Here is a 14,087-nt window from a genome sequence, read left to right on the forward strand (position 1 = left end):
TGAACACTTGTCCCCAAGTACTCTCAAAGGGCAAAGAAGCTAATCACAGTAAACCTTGAGGTTTTATGCTTGGGTGATACTGAAGAATGAGAGAAGGGGGATTGCGGGACTTTATATTTAAGGAATTCCATTCAGTCTTTCCCCATGAGTCAGAGTTACACCAAAGCTCTGTTGTGGCCACACCTGGGTGCAGAAAGGGCAGAGATGGGGCTTGGCCTTTGTTGTGGAAGAATGTGTTGTATCTTTCTCTGCAGGTGGAAATTGGCACAAAACCAACATAATTGCTGCATCCTCCACGCCTTGACCTGCTGAGTCCTAGATCAGCACAGCAGTTGCTTGTTTCAGTGTGTTTGTGTTGCCACCCAATACCCATTGTTTTATTTATTTGTTTATTTCATAAAATCTATATACCTCTTGATTGTTAGAAAACAAAAACAAATACCTCAACTGTTTACAAAAAGAATAAAGCAACAAAGGATTGGTAAAAACAATTAAAATGTTCAGAACAATTAAAACCAGCAATAAACTAAAAACACATCAGCATTCCAAATATCTGGGTAGGCTTGCCTTTTTTTCCCTTTTTTTAAAAAAAGGTTTTAGCAGCATCAAAAGAGTGCAGTGAAGGCACCTTCCTGATATCAATAGGCAAGCTGTTCCAAAGTGTAGGTGCTACCACACTAAAATATTACTTTCTTACTAGTGTGGAATGGGTATTGTGATAGCTATGTTACCTTCAGTGTTACTGGGAATCACAGGTGGGGACAGTGCTGTTGAGTTCATGTCCTGCTTGTGAGCTTCACAAAGGTAATCTGGTTAGAGGGACGTGGATGGCACTGTGGTCTAGACCACTGAGCCTCTTGGGCTTGCCAATCAGAAGGATGGCGGTTTGAATCCCCGCGACGGGGTGAGCTCCCGTTGCTCGGTCCCAGCTCCTGCCAACCTAGCAGTTTGAAAGTACGCCAGTTCAAGTAGATGGCATTTTTCTATCTCCGTCATATCAAGCAGTTGGTCCCTTACCTTTCTCACCCTGATCTGGCCAGTGATCCATGCGATGGTCACCTCCAGGCTTGATTATTGTAACTCGCTCTACGCGGGGCTGCCCTTGAAGCTGACCCAGAAACTCCAGCGGGTGCAGAATGCTGCAGCGAGGCTCCTTACGCGGTCCTTGCCACAGGATCACATTCATCCAGTGCTTTACCAGCTGCACTGGCTCCCGGTGGAGTACAGGTTTAAGATGCTGGTTTTGACCTTTAAAGCCCTACGAGGCCTAGGACCCTCGTACCTATGGGACCGCCTCTCCTGGTATGCCCTGCGGAGGACCTTAAGGTCCACAAATGACAACACTTTGGAGGTTCCAAGTGGCAAGGTGGTTAGATTGGTCTCAACTAGGGCCAGGGCCTTTTCAGTACTGGTCCCGACTTATTTGAACGCTCTGTCACAAGAGACTAGGGCCCTGCGGGACTTGACATCTTTCCACAGGGCCTGCAACACAGAGCTGTTCCGCCTGGCCTTTGGTTTGGACTCAGTCTGACCCTTATGTTTCCCTCCCCTTACGTTTTTCATTTATGGGCTACTATTAAAATGAGGCTGCATTTCAAATTGTATTTTAACCCATATTTTAATAAACTGGTTTTTTGGGGGGGGTTGTTTGTTTGTTGTCCCCCCCCCATTATATTTTATTGTAATTTTATTGGTGTTAGCCGCCCTGAGCCTGGCTCTGGCTGGGGAGAGTGGGATATAAATAAAAAAATATTATTATTATATTATTATTAGATAAATAGGTACTGCTGTGGAGGGAAGGTAAATGCCGTTTCTGTGTGTTCTGGCACTCTTCAGGGTGTCCTATTGCGCCAGAAGCGGTTTAGTCATGCTGGCCACATGACCCGGAAAATGTGGACAAACGCCAGCTCCCTTGGCCTGAAAGAGAGATGAGCACTGCAAGCCCATAGTCACCTTTGACTGGACTTAACTGTCTAGGAGTCATTTTTTTTAATCTGGTTGGACACTGAGAGCAAGATAATTGGGTCACTGGCCTGATTCAGCAGGGCTCTTATGTTCTCTGGGCAGCTTAAAAGTACATTTAAAAACAATATATGGTATCAAGGGAGTGGGAAGCAGCATAAAAATGATTCCGTCTAGTATAGGAAGAAAAACCATTAATAGATCTACAACTCACCAGTGGAAGTAGTAGGGGATAGAGTAATAGATGGCAAAGCCACACAAAACATTTAAAAATAGTGTTTGTCCACACAATGCACTTCAGCACATCCACAGATAGGTGACATGCAATTTTATGTTGGATTCCCCCCCCCCCCCCGCATTTTTGCCAATTGGAAAAAAATCCAAATTAAATGGGGCGGAGGAACACATGGTGCCATTTTGTTGATGACGTCCTGTGGTTGACGGACCTTTCAGATTTATGAGTATTACTGCTGTTATTACCAGCAGGTTCCAGGGTGGGTTGCAACAATTCAAAACTCAGTATTAAAAACCATTAAAATGAATAGCAGTCACAGGAATAAGCTGGATCATGAAAACACAAATCTTAGGTGTTGGGCCAGTACTATTGTGAAATCTGGGGCAATGCTAATAAATAGCAGACATTTCCTGTGCTTTCTTTGGATCGATGGATATGTTGGTTTTGCTTTGCTTTGCCCATTGGCCATAACAACATCAAAATAACCGCTTACAATACTGCTGAAGACTATTTGCAGAATTAAAAGCATGCAACTTTTCAAGCAGTAACAAGTTTAATATACAATCCAAATGAGACATTTAAACTATTTGCACAATCCTAACCATTTGCACAATTCTAACAAGGCATATGCTAAAGCTGTCAAAGAGATTATTGCACAACGGTGTTAGAAGGCAGATGAAAGTTGAAGATTAGTGAAATGGACCTGGGTCATTTTAATGGCTTTGAAGCTTGCAGGACACTTGTTGAACCAACCTTTGTAGCTGCTGGAGTCAAGAAGCTTGTTCTAGAACAACTGCATTTGTGTCAAAAAGAAACCATTCTGTTGTGCCCCATTTCTGGATATTTCATGGTGGTGTTAGAAGCTCCAGAATGCTATCTCCAAATTAGTTGGCTGTGCAATGGAATGACAGGTGGAATTCAGTTACGATGTACAAAGTGACACACAACCCCAAGGGTATTTTAACTTCCCAGGACACTAACTCTTCTTACAAGTGGCCACTCTGGAACCAAAGCAATTTCAGACTGTAACATCAACTCAGGACAAAGGATTGTTTATCACACTTACAAGCATTACTTGGCTTACTGATGCCAGGTTGTTTGTATTATTAACATTTTTGTGAATTGCCACTGTTGATAATAGTGTAATTCTCGTCACCTGTCCTTTTTTGTATCTCACTTCCTTCTGACTTCACTGTTTAAAAGCACCCCTACACTAGGATAATGCTTTGTGCATTTGATGCATGGAACTGTAGCTGACAAAGGTGTATGCCATTATACATGTTAGTCTTTAAGGTTCCACGAGACTCTTCTTGATTTTGCTAAAACTGAATGCATTTTGGATTGATTGTCAGCCTTAGCAAGAGGGCTGTCTGCTACCTGCCACTCACACTTAAGGAGGATAGAAGCTCTGTGGAGCAAGACTCGTGAAAAACCTGTTTGATTTCCTTTCATCAAATGGGTGGTTTGACTTCCACACCCTTCTTCTTGACTTTCAGCATCATTCACTCTGTTTGGGGAAAGAGGAGGGTGAAGGAAAGCAGCCTCTTGCCTTCTGCCTGGTGGGAGATTGACGGTTACTGAAAACAGCGGGGAATCCAATTAAGTTCTGAGGCTCTTAAATATAGAGCTGTTGGAAAGAGATTAGGCTTTTGCCTGATGTTATACTTAGCCTGTGAAATTTGCCACCATAGTGGTTCACTGAGAGGTCAAATAATCATAATTGTGCTCATCAGTCTCATTTAGAGAGCTTGAAGATTTATAACCAAAGCACAAGGGTTAGCAAATCAAAACACAAGAATGAACTCTCCCCCCCGACACACACACTTGAACACGCAGAGCAAACTGCACAAATCAGGAAAGAATATGCATCTCTACATTTTGCAAATCATGTCTACAAAACTTTTGGCTCCTTAAGTCACATGGGGCCCAGTACCCATGTCATTGCCAATGGCCAGATGATGGACAGCTCACCTGCTTTGTCCAGTTCCAGGAAGGCAGCCAAATGAAAAGTGGATTGTCTCTAGTAGGCTTCTATGCATGTCTAATGAACTAGGCTTTACTTGGCATGCCATAAACTGGCACTTGGATTTGTGGAGGGGGGAGTCAAGAGGTTGCTTTGGTTTTTCTTGTTATACGTGAGCTTCAAGCTTTCTCAAACCTTTAATGACATCATGCTTCATTTATGAAAGTGTTTATATCCCGCCCTCTCACAAAACATCAGGGCAGGGTATAGCAACCTAAAAATAAAAACCTTGAAAAGCGGTACAGAAGGATCTGTTGGCATAAAAAGTCTTCGAGATACGCATGAAAATTAAAAGTGAGGATGACTGCCCAATCATTGCTGGAAGAGTGTTTGAGCATGGGACCAGCGACACTTTTAGTAGTAGCAGCTGGTGCAGCTGTTGCTGTAGTTGTTACTTGATTTATGAACTGTTTCCAATGATCTAAAAAAAAATACAATTAAAACATGTATAAAATAATTACATAGATAGGAACAAAACAGCTGCAGATATATATTTTTTTAAAATGCAGGTACATGGAAAACTATTTAAAAATGGCAGCAATTGCATATTTTAAACCAACTTTCTGGATCTTCCTTGTGAACAGAAAAATGAAGCGGGGAGAGAAAATGAACATTAAGAATCAGCTGTTAATGTTTTCCTTAGTTTCTGATTTTTACATTCTTTGGGAAACCACATTTTTTTTGCACCTCTTTGTGGACTTTAAAAATCCAACATGAAAATCCATACTTACACTTTGTGTGCGCACTTTATCCTAATAAATGCTTTTCTTTTCTTTTCTTTTCTTTTCTTTTCTTTTCTTTTCTTTTCTTTTCTTTTCTTTTCTTTTCCTTTCTTTTCTTGTGCGCACATTTTGGTTTGGAGAACAGCATCACAAAATTTGTAGAAGTGCAAATTTCAAAGGCTAACCATGTTTCAGTTTGCATATTGGTCAGGGAAGTGCGAATTAGGTTTGCATTAAAATCTGTAGCTCAGTGATTAAGCACCTGTTTTGCATGCAGAAGGTTCCAAGTTCTAATCCTGGCATCTCTAGGTAGGACTGAGAGAGAACCCTGCCTGAAATCCTGAGGAGCTGCTGCCAATCAGTGTGGACAATATTGAGCTAAATGGGCTAATGGTCTGAGTTGGTATAAGACAGCTTTCTATGTTCATATGTCTTTCAGGAAAGGACCATACCTCAGTGCCAGAGCATCTACTTTGTTTGCAGAAGGTCTCAAGTTCAATCTCCTGTATCTTTATGGGAGGAGAGAGATCCTGCCTGAAACCCTGGAGAGTTGCTGCCAGTCTGTGTAGACAATAATGGGCTAGATGTACCAAATGGTCCGAACTCAGCAGGGGGTAGCTTCCTATGTTCCCAAGTTCCTACAGAAATAAGCTCCCTGAAGTATTAAAATGCCACAAAAAAATAGCAAAATAAGACAGCTAATTTCTCAATAGCCCTGTCTATGAAGGTTTTATTAACTTTTTGGTGTGGAGATTCTCGTGAAAGCTATGTGTCCGTCCCTTCATGGTTTGTAGGTTTAGGTTTGTAGGCCTTGGTTAACAGCAGCTGAATAATTGTACAGAACAGGAAGGGGGAATTGATTCTCAGGATGGCTGTTTGTGAACCCTCCTTGAGCGCCAAGCCTTACTCCCCATACAGAATTTGGCAAAAGCAGAAAAAAGTGCTACCGTGACTTGGTTTCCAATTCTCCTTGTCAGCCTTGGGTGTCTCTAGTGACAGAGGGCAGAGAATGTAAGGAATGTACTAGGGAGAGGCACCTCTTTGCCGAAGTGCAGGGGGGAGAGAGAGAGAGAGAGAGAGAGAGAAGGAGGGGGAGACTTTCTGCTGTGGAAAGAGAAACCTGTTTGATCCCCTGAAGGGCAAAAAAACACACACCCACATTGTCATCTCCCTCCCATAACAAGGCTGGGCCTCTTTTTTTGGCAAGGGCAGCCTGAGCTGTCTGGGACGCATTCTGGCTTGCCCACACCTCCGCCGCTGAGCGCATAAGGACTAGCAGGGAGAGCACTGCTCCAGCCACAGCTGTGAGGGCAGGAGTCCTGTTAAATGCTCGAAGACACCTTTGGAGAAGGGACCCACTGCCACTGAGGTTACAAGTAAGTACCACCTTTTTGGTTTCAAAGATGAGAGGGTTTCCTCTCTTGTCCTTCTTCCTCTGCTCTTTTCCTCCCTTCCCTTGATTATCCTTTCTTTGAGGTGGGAGGACAGTTTGCCACCACAGATCAACAGCTTCTGGAAAGTGACTTCCCCAACGCGCCACCTGTTGGGCTCGATGACCCTCGTGGTCCCTTCCAAATTTACGATTCTATGAGCTGGCCTGGCTTTGAACAGTTATTTGGGCTGGCATACTATATATTTAAAGCACATCACTTTCCTTCAAAGAACCTTGGGAACTGTAGTTTGTTAAGGGTCCGCTGAAAAAGGTTGCTGACCCCTGCTCTAACCACTAAGCCACACTATGCTCTCTATAGATCCAGCTTGGCAGGTGCTAGCATAGTCCATTGCTTTGTGTTAACAATTGCCATTTCCTCCCCTCCCCACCCCCACCCCCCACCCCAGCAGATTTCCTGAAATGTTAGCTTTATATTTTCCTCCAATACGCAGATGCAATGATGTGAAATGTTGCTGCGGTTCTTATTTCTTATGCAAATCTCTTCCTTGGTGCTCATTGCTATTTCTACTGATCTTTACAACAGCCCTGTAAGGTAGGCAAGTCCTGGAGAGGAGGTGGCGTTTGAGCCAAAAACACTGCAGCACTTTCTCTTAATTACAACACTTGCTGTGTTATATATACAGTACTGTGAACGTCTGTCTGCCATACAGCTGTTAGCATCATTGGTACAAAAGGTTGCTTAACTGGGGAAGTGAGAAAAGGATTTGGCATTATTTTGCCGAGGGGTCCTCTGCCCTCCACCTTGCTGGAAGCACACAACAGGGTCAAAAAAATGATAGAATTATGGAGCTGGAAGCAGGAGTGCCTGCTTAGCCCCCAACTGTGGGTGCCCAGGGCCGTGAGCGCCATGCAGCTTGCATGACCATGGTGCCAGAATTTGTGGGTGCCCAGTCCTTCATGGGGAATTTTGTGGGTGCTAGGGCACCCAGGGCCCCTGGGAGTTGGCACCTATGGCTCCAAGGCACCTTGGCAGATGCTCTATGAATATCTTTGGGTGGGGGTGCTCCCAAATAGACACTGGACTTTATCATCAGTAACCACATGAAGAGAATGTCAATTTTAACAGATCTGCAATAATGTAGGTGTCAGGTGTTTTCTGCTTTTTAGAGACATCCCTCAATTGGTAATGTCCAACATTCATTTTTCATTATTACTTTGCAGGCCTCCAGTGCCTTTTAACAGATGCAAAGCAGGCAGAAATTCAGCTGGTGAAGTTCACCCAACATTTATCTGTGGCATTTTTTAACCCTGTTGCAAGTTGCTTAGGGTAGCGTACGTCGTTTTCTCAAACCTATTCTATGTTCACAACATTCCTGTGTGGTTGGAGAAACACAGAGTGTGACTACTCCATGGTAATTCGGTGAGCTTTATGGCGGAGTAGCGATTTGCGTCTGCAACTCCCATTATGCAATACTGCCTTCTCAGTATGTGGGTGCAGTGATGAAGAACTTCCTCTGTGGGATTTCTGCCTGCTGTGCCACCGTTAAATCCTTGCCAGGAAAAAAAAAATGGTTCTCCAGCTCAGAGCTTTCACTTGTGTATTTAAACATCTTTTAAGTTGCTTTTCAAGGTCTTCCTATGGCAGCTTACAATGTACAATTCTAATTATACAATTCATAACTGTACAATGTTGTAGAAATCAGGCAAACAGGCACCAGTTGGCTGCAGTTTAAGAAGTGCATCTGCCTTCCTGGTGGTGGTTCTTCCCTCAAATTTTTGTTGAGAATCTGTCACAATAAGAAAGAAGGAAATGTCTGAGTAAGGGAGGAGATGATAGAATGGGCAGTGCTGAAGAGTCCCTCCCTCAGCCTCAATTTTCCACCTGATCACAAATCCTGTTATCTTCCCGTCCTCACACCCAGGCCTCTAAGTGTCATAATGGCAAACAGCACAGATGCTGTTGTGATAGCATCATAATAACAGGCCTTGTCCACATCCACGATTACCTTGTGTTTGCATCTGTTTGTGTTCCCAATTTAATTTGCAGCATCCGCATTACCTTCCAACAATACCAATCTCAGTGTTTTCCTTTTGTATCCTACTTGGTTCACAGATTATTTGTTTCAGTGCTTTTGGGCTGGTAGGCAATAAATGACCACTTTCTGCTACTGCCTTTTCTATTCCCACTACTTTCTCAATACTTCCATTTCTTTACCAGCTGTACTCAAGGAATCTCTACCCCCTTTCGATCCCTCGGGTATGCATGAAACTGGGAAACTGCATGTACAAGCAATATTACAATTGCATATCTGTGTGCTTTGGACATGCAGAAAGCAAAAAAATATATATATGCAAAACTATTGGCACATATGCCCTGTTGATACTTAATTGACATCATGAAATCAACAAATAAGAATGTTGGGAACAAACACAAAAGGGAATGCCCAGTCATATAATCAGGAATGACTGAAGTGGCTCCTCATATACAAATTCAAATGCACACAGGTGTGGACTGCTCCAGTCTACTTCACATGGGGGAAAGTGGGCTAATAGCTAAATAATGCTCCAATGTAGACAAACCCATAGTTGCACCAAGGAGTGAGGAAGTGGCTTCTTTTATACCACCCTCTGCATTCCATCAGAAAACCCCCACTTTTCTCTCTCCAAAAATTAAAAAGCCACAGATTCTCCAGCCCTGATCTAGTCCACTATCATTTGTGCTCCCAAAAGTAAAACTTGATGATATAGATGGTGTTCCCAAGCCAGGGCTCTCTATGTTCTCTGTCTGACTGCCTCATTTGGTACTGAATGCCAAATTCAATATAATTAAGAATCCATCAGCTTCCTCTATCATCTATCTATCATCTATCTCTATCATCTATCTATCATCTATCATCTATCATCTATCTATCTATCATCTATCTATCTATCATCTATCTATCTCACGACCATCATAGTAAACATAGCTGTGGTCTGAACCACAGAGCATCAGGCTTGCTGATCAGAAGGTCCGCGGTTTGAATCCCTGTGACGGGGTGAGCTCCCGTTGCTCGGTCCCAGCTCCTGCCCACCTAGCAGTTCAAAAGCACGTCAAGTGCAAGTAGATAAATAGGTACCACTCTGGCGGGAAGGTAAACGGCATTTTCATGCCCTGCTCTGGTTCACCAGAAGCGGCTTAGTCATGCTGGCCACATGACCCAGAAGCTGTCTGTGGACAAGCGCCGGCTCCCTCGGCCTACAGAGCGAGATGAGCACCTCAACCCCAGAGTCGACCGCGACTGGACCTAGTGGTCAGGGGTACCTTTACCTTTAAACACAGAGTAAACATATTAGTAAACATAGAGGCAGTAAATACAGAGGTGCCCAAGTAGCCTCTCCTCCACACACCAACCAAGTCCAGACATGCTTAGCTTCAATGAAGGCATTGTGTTATGTGTCCAAACGTAGGGCAATCTTGGAAGTGTGTGAGTGTGTGTACCTTGGCATTTCTGAAATCAGGGTCAGGGAGGAGCAGAATATGATTTCCAGTCATTTGCAAGTAGACTCTCGGTGCCTTGTACCACCCTTCTCTGCTCTTTCTCCTAATTGTAGGTGGAGAATAATCTCATGCACAAGAAACAGAAATATGCAAAGATAGTTAATCTGTACAATATATGCAGGTTAAAGAAGTGGGTTACCTTATCAAAATTAATGAATTGATAAGTGTATGGCAGGAGCTGGAGCAGCTCTGGAAAATAAAACTTTCAGATCTGTGATGCTGCTTTATGCTTCGTTATACCCGATGCTCCATTTTACTCCAAGGGCTCATCAGCCCCAGCTAGTATAGATAATGGCCAGGGATGGTGGTGGGAACTGGAGTCCAACATCTGGAGATTCACAGGTTTTCGACCTCTTATGTAGATCAATATCAGACATGCTCTGAATGCTGTTGATTCTGTAGAAGACTCAGGCAGGGGGGAGTCTTTTCCAGTTTTCTCCTGAGATGCTTTTAAACCTTCTGCATGCAAAATTGTGTGATGTATTCTACCACTCAACTATAATTTTCTCCATTTGCTGCAACCCACTCTCTCATGGTCTTATATGAAACAGTCTTATATTATGAAACAGTCTTATATTAACTCTAGCTCTGGTAACTCTGGTACCTACTGTCTGTAGGGTGTGTGTGACTTTCTCAGCCATGGGACATCCTTTTCCGGAGATGCCAGTGATGGCGCATGGGGCTCCTCCAGCATGCAAAGTTACACATCGCCACAAAAGAGGATAATACTGATTTGCAACACTCCCCTCCAAAATGTCCTAATGTATACATATGGATACAGATTTAGAAATACAGTAACTTCTTTAATATGAGTAGAACTAAAATGCATCTCATCATAGTGGGAGACATGAATGTGACCATATGAACTTCTGAGAACATAAGGAAAGTCCTGCTGGATCAGGCCAATGGTCCATATATTGCAGCAACTTGTTCCTGCAATGGCCAACCAGAGGCCTGTGGGAAACCTGCAAGCACTCTCTGGCAACTGGTATTCAAAGATATTAGCCTAGAACATAGGAAGTGGTCATATATGGAGCCAGATCATTGGTCCATCTCACTCAGTATTGTCTGTACAAACTGGCAGCTGCTCTCTTTAGTTTCAGATGCTGGTCTCTAGCAGTCCTACCTGGAGATGCCAGAGATTAAATTTAGGACCTTCTGTAGGCAAAGCATGTGCTCTCCCCTTGAGCTGTGGCACTTTCCTTGTGGCCTTTGTGCGCCTTCTAAGTCTGCTCTTTGGCTACCAACTGTGGATGGGCAACTTCAAGGCCTCTGCAGGTTTTCCTTCTTGCAGCTCTTGGACTGCAGAGCCCTTAGAGGATGCTTTCAAACCAAGGACTATCATCTGCGCAGCAGGACACTTGGCTGCCTTAATGCAAAGCAGATGCTTGACCACTGAGTTAATAGGCCCTCGTCTAGTTGTGCATTGGGGGGGGGGGAGGGATTGCTTTTCATTGAGCAGTGACTTCTCTGAAGTGAATCTAATAAGCTGCCTTCTGCGCTGTTTATTACAAAACAAAAACAAAAACTGATTGGCAGCAGATCTCCAGGATTTCAGGCATGAGACTTCCCCTGGAGATGCTGGGGACTGGACCTAAATTCCATTGCTCTATGCAAGCTCCTTTCCAGTGATACAGACACACACACACACCTCCCAACACTTCTTCTATTTCTGTAATTGGGATGGAAGGCTGAGTCTAGCGTGGGTAGCACTCCTCTTCTAATTGCTGTTCCTGCTAATGCTGAACAGAGTTTATGCCTTATTGATTTGATCAGATATGTGCATAAAATTGTGGGGTATGAATCATTTGTTTTGCTACCAGAGAACTTTGATTTATTAATCAGTTGGCTTATTATTATTCCACTTTCCTTATGGCCCAAACCCATCATCTGTCAGGGCAAGGCTGCATGTACATTGCTACTTACTCCAGCTCCAGCGCACTCCCACCACTGGTGATTGAAGCGGAGTACACATGACAATAGCCACATTCATAGTATCCTGTAGCTTCTTGAGAAATCCCCCTGTTTGAAGTGCTTTCCTTCAAACCATCTTCCGTCTGATTTGAGAACAGAAGCCATGGTGCATACGTTTCAGGCAGCTGTTGTGCATAGAAAAACAATTCGGATAACGCACATTAGATGAAGACATCCCTGCTGCCTCTCTGATCTGCACAGCAGTGTAAGAATACAAACCGCAATGCAAGGGAGGGGTGTGTGTTGACCTTACTGCGTTTCAAGCCACTGATGTGTGCATAACCCACACTTGCAGTTCTGTCATATACGAAGACGCGACTACCATTGGCTCAGATGGCTTTTAATGAAGAGTTTATTAGACATATTTGTTTTGTTTGGACCCGTACTGTATATTACCTGCTTTTCTGGAATGTAGTCTACAACAACAGCAGGGGTGACTGACCTGAGGAAGTAACCTGCCTGGCAAACATCTCAAATACTCACACACTTGCATGAGGCCCATACGGAATACCACTTGAGGGAGGCAGACTTACTCCCTAGTCCATCAATGTTACAGACCAGGGGTGAGGAACTTTGTTCAGAGTGAGGGCAGCATTCCTTTCTGGGCAGCCTTCTGGGGGCCACAGGCCATTGTTGGGTGGGGCCACAGGCAAACGTGGGCCAAGCAACACAGATAAATTTTACCATTGTACAGTAGGCTACTTTTGAGAAACACCCCTCCGTATTCTCCAGCCAGACAAGTGAAAGTTAAGATCAGAGTTCAAGGAACATTCCAGCCAGGCAAATACACTCACGATGTGAAGCAAGGCCAGGGAGGGGTGTGGCCTTAGGAGAGTTATAAGGGCCAGAAAGGTTGGCCTCAAGGGCCACATGCACCCACACTTGTAAGCGCCCCCCCCCCCTGCAGACCACCTGTGATTATTCCTATGGAGCAACATTCCCCAACCAGTTCATTGAGATTTTCCCCATGGTCTTCCAAGCTCTATTTTCTGCTTCCTAAAGTAACTTCATAGGGACACGGGTGGCGCTGTGGATTAAACCACAGAGCCTAGGGCTTGCTGATCAGAAGGTCAGCAGTTCAAATCCCTGCAATGGGGTGAGCTCCCGTTGCTCAGTCCCTGCTCCTGCCAACCTAACAGTTCAAAAGCACGTCAAAGTGCAAGTGGATAAATAGGTATCACTCTGGCGGGAAGGTAAATGGCATTTCCGTGCGCTGCTGTGGTTTGGCAGAAGTGGCTTTGTTATGCTGGCCACATGACCCAGAAGCTGTACCCCGGCTCCCTCGGCCAATAAAGCGAGATGAGTGCCGCAACCCCAGAGTCGTCCGCGACTGGATCTAATGGTCAGGGGTCCCTTTACCTTTAAAGTAACTTGATAGCTTCCAGCACTGCTAGTCTTCCAACTGGAATCTCCCTTGGATGTTATCCTGGAGTGTATATTTTGAATACTTTGAATGATATTTATATATATAATTGGCAGGCGGAGAATCTGATGCACTTCTAATTCCTTTTTCTTATCTCTCCTTTTATTTTCAGTTTCTATGACTTCTAATTTTTGCTTTCTTCTGTTAACTCTATCTGTATTTATGTTGTTTTGATGTTTCCTACTTTGGGTTAATGAAGATACACACAGGAAGGTGATGGATGGAAGATGAAGGGACTGGGTAGGGAGGAACTTCCAGGAGGGAGGGGGGAGGGGGGAGCTCCCAGGTGAGAGCTGGGAGGGCTCACCCTCCTTTGTGTGGAAAAAAAGGTTAAGAATACAACCTTGATAGAGGGCTTTTTATTATTTCCTTCCTTCCCTTCTTCTTTTTCCTCTATCTTTTCTCTCTATTTTATTTTTATTTAGATTTGTTTGGCTTTTATTGTGTTGAAAACTTTCAACTGATTATAAAAAGGATTCTAGATGGAAAGGGGCACCTCTGTATACTTGTAATATCCCTATTTAAAATGCTGGTGGTATTGACCTTTAAAGATTATTTGAAGGACTCCTTAAGCTATACAAAGTTGTCCAGGTCCTGAGGTCTGCTTCAGACACTCTGTCTGCAAGCCTACATGTAAGATCAATCAGATTGGTGAGCATAAAAGATAGGGCCTTCTTGGTAGGGGCTCTGTGGTTACAGGACGCCATCCCAAGCAGTATGTGTGTGTGGCTCCATTAGCAGAATAAACATGTGTTCAATAGACACTAAGATCCCAAAAGGCTCAGTACCTGCCTGATAACCACAGGAAAGGAGTTCC

General features: G+C 43.9%; 1 protein-coding gene across 1 annotated transcript in view; it reads left to right on the forward strand.

Annotated features, from left to right (window-relative positions):
* The first annotated feature begins 4,123 nt into the window (after positions 1-4,123).
* Positions 4,124-14,087, forward strand: part of ZNF185 (zinc finger protein 185 with LIM domain) — a 73,724-nt gene continuing 63,760 nt past the window's right edge. Inside the window, exons 1-2 of the mRNA XM_083424210.1 lie at positions 4,124-4,220; positions 5,382-6,318. The gene's annotated coding sequence lies outside the window, so the exon portion shown is untranslated. The remainder of the gene's footprint in view (positions 4,221-5,381; positions 6,319-14,087) is intronic.

The sequence above is a fragment of the Podarcis tiliguerta genome, assembly GCF_965153285.1.
Source record: "Podarcis tiliguerta genome assembly, chromosome: Z".
Lineage (NCBI taxonomy): Eukaryota > Metazoa > Chordata > Lepidosauria > Squamata > Lacertidae > Podarcis > Podarcis tiliguerta.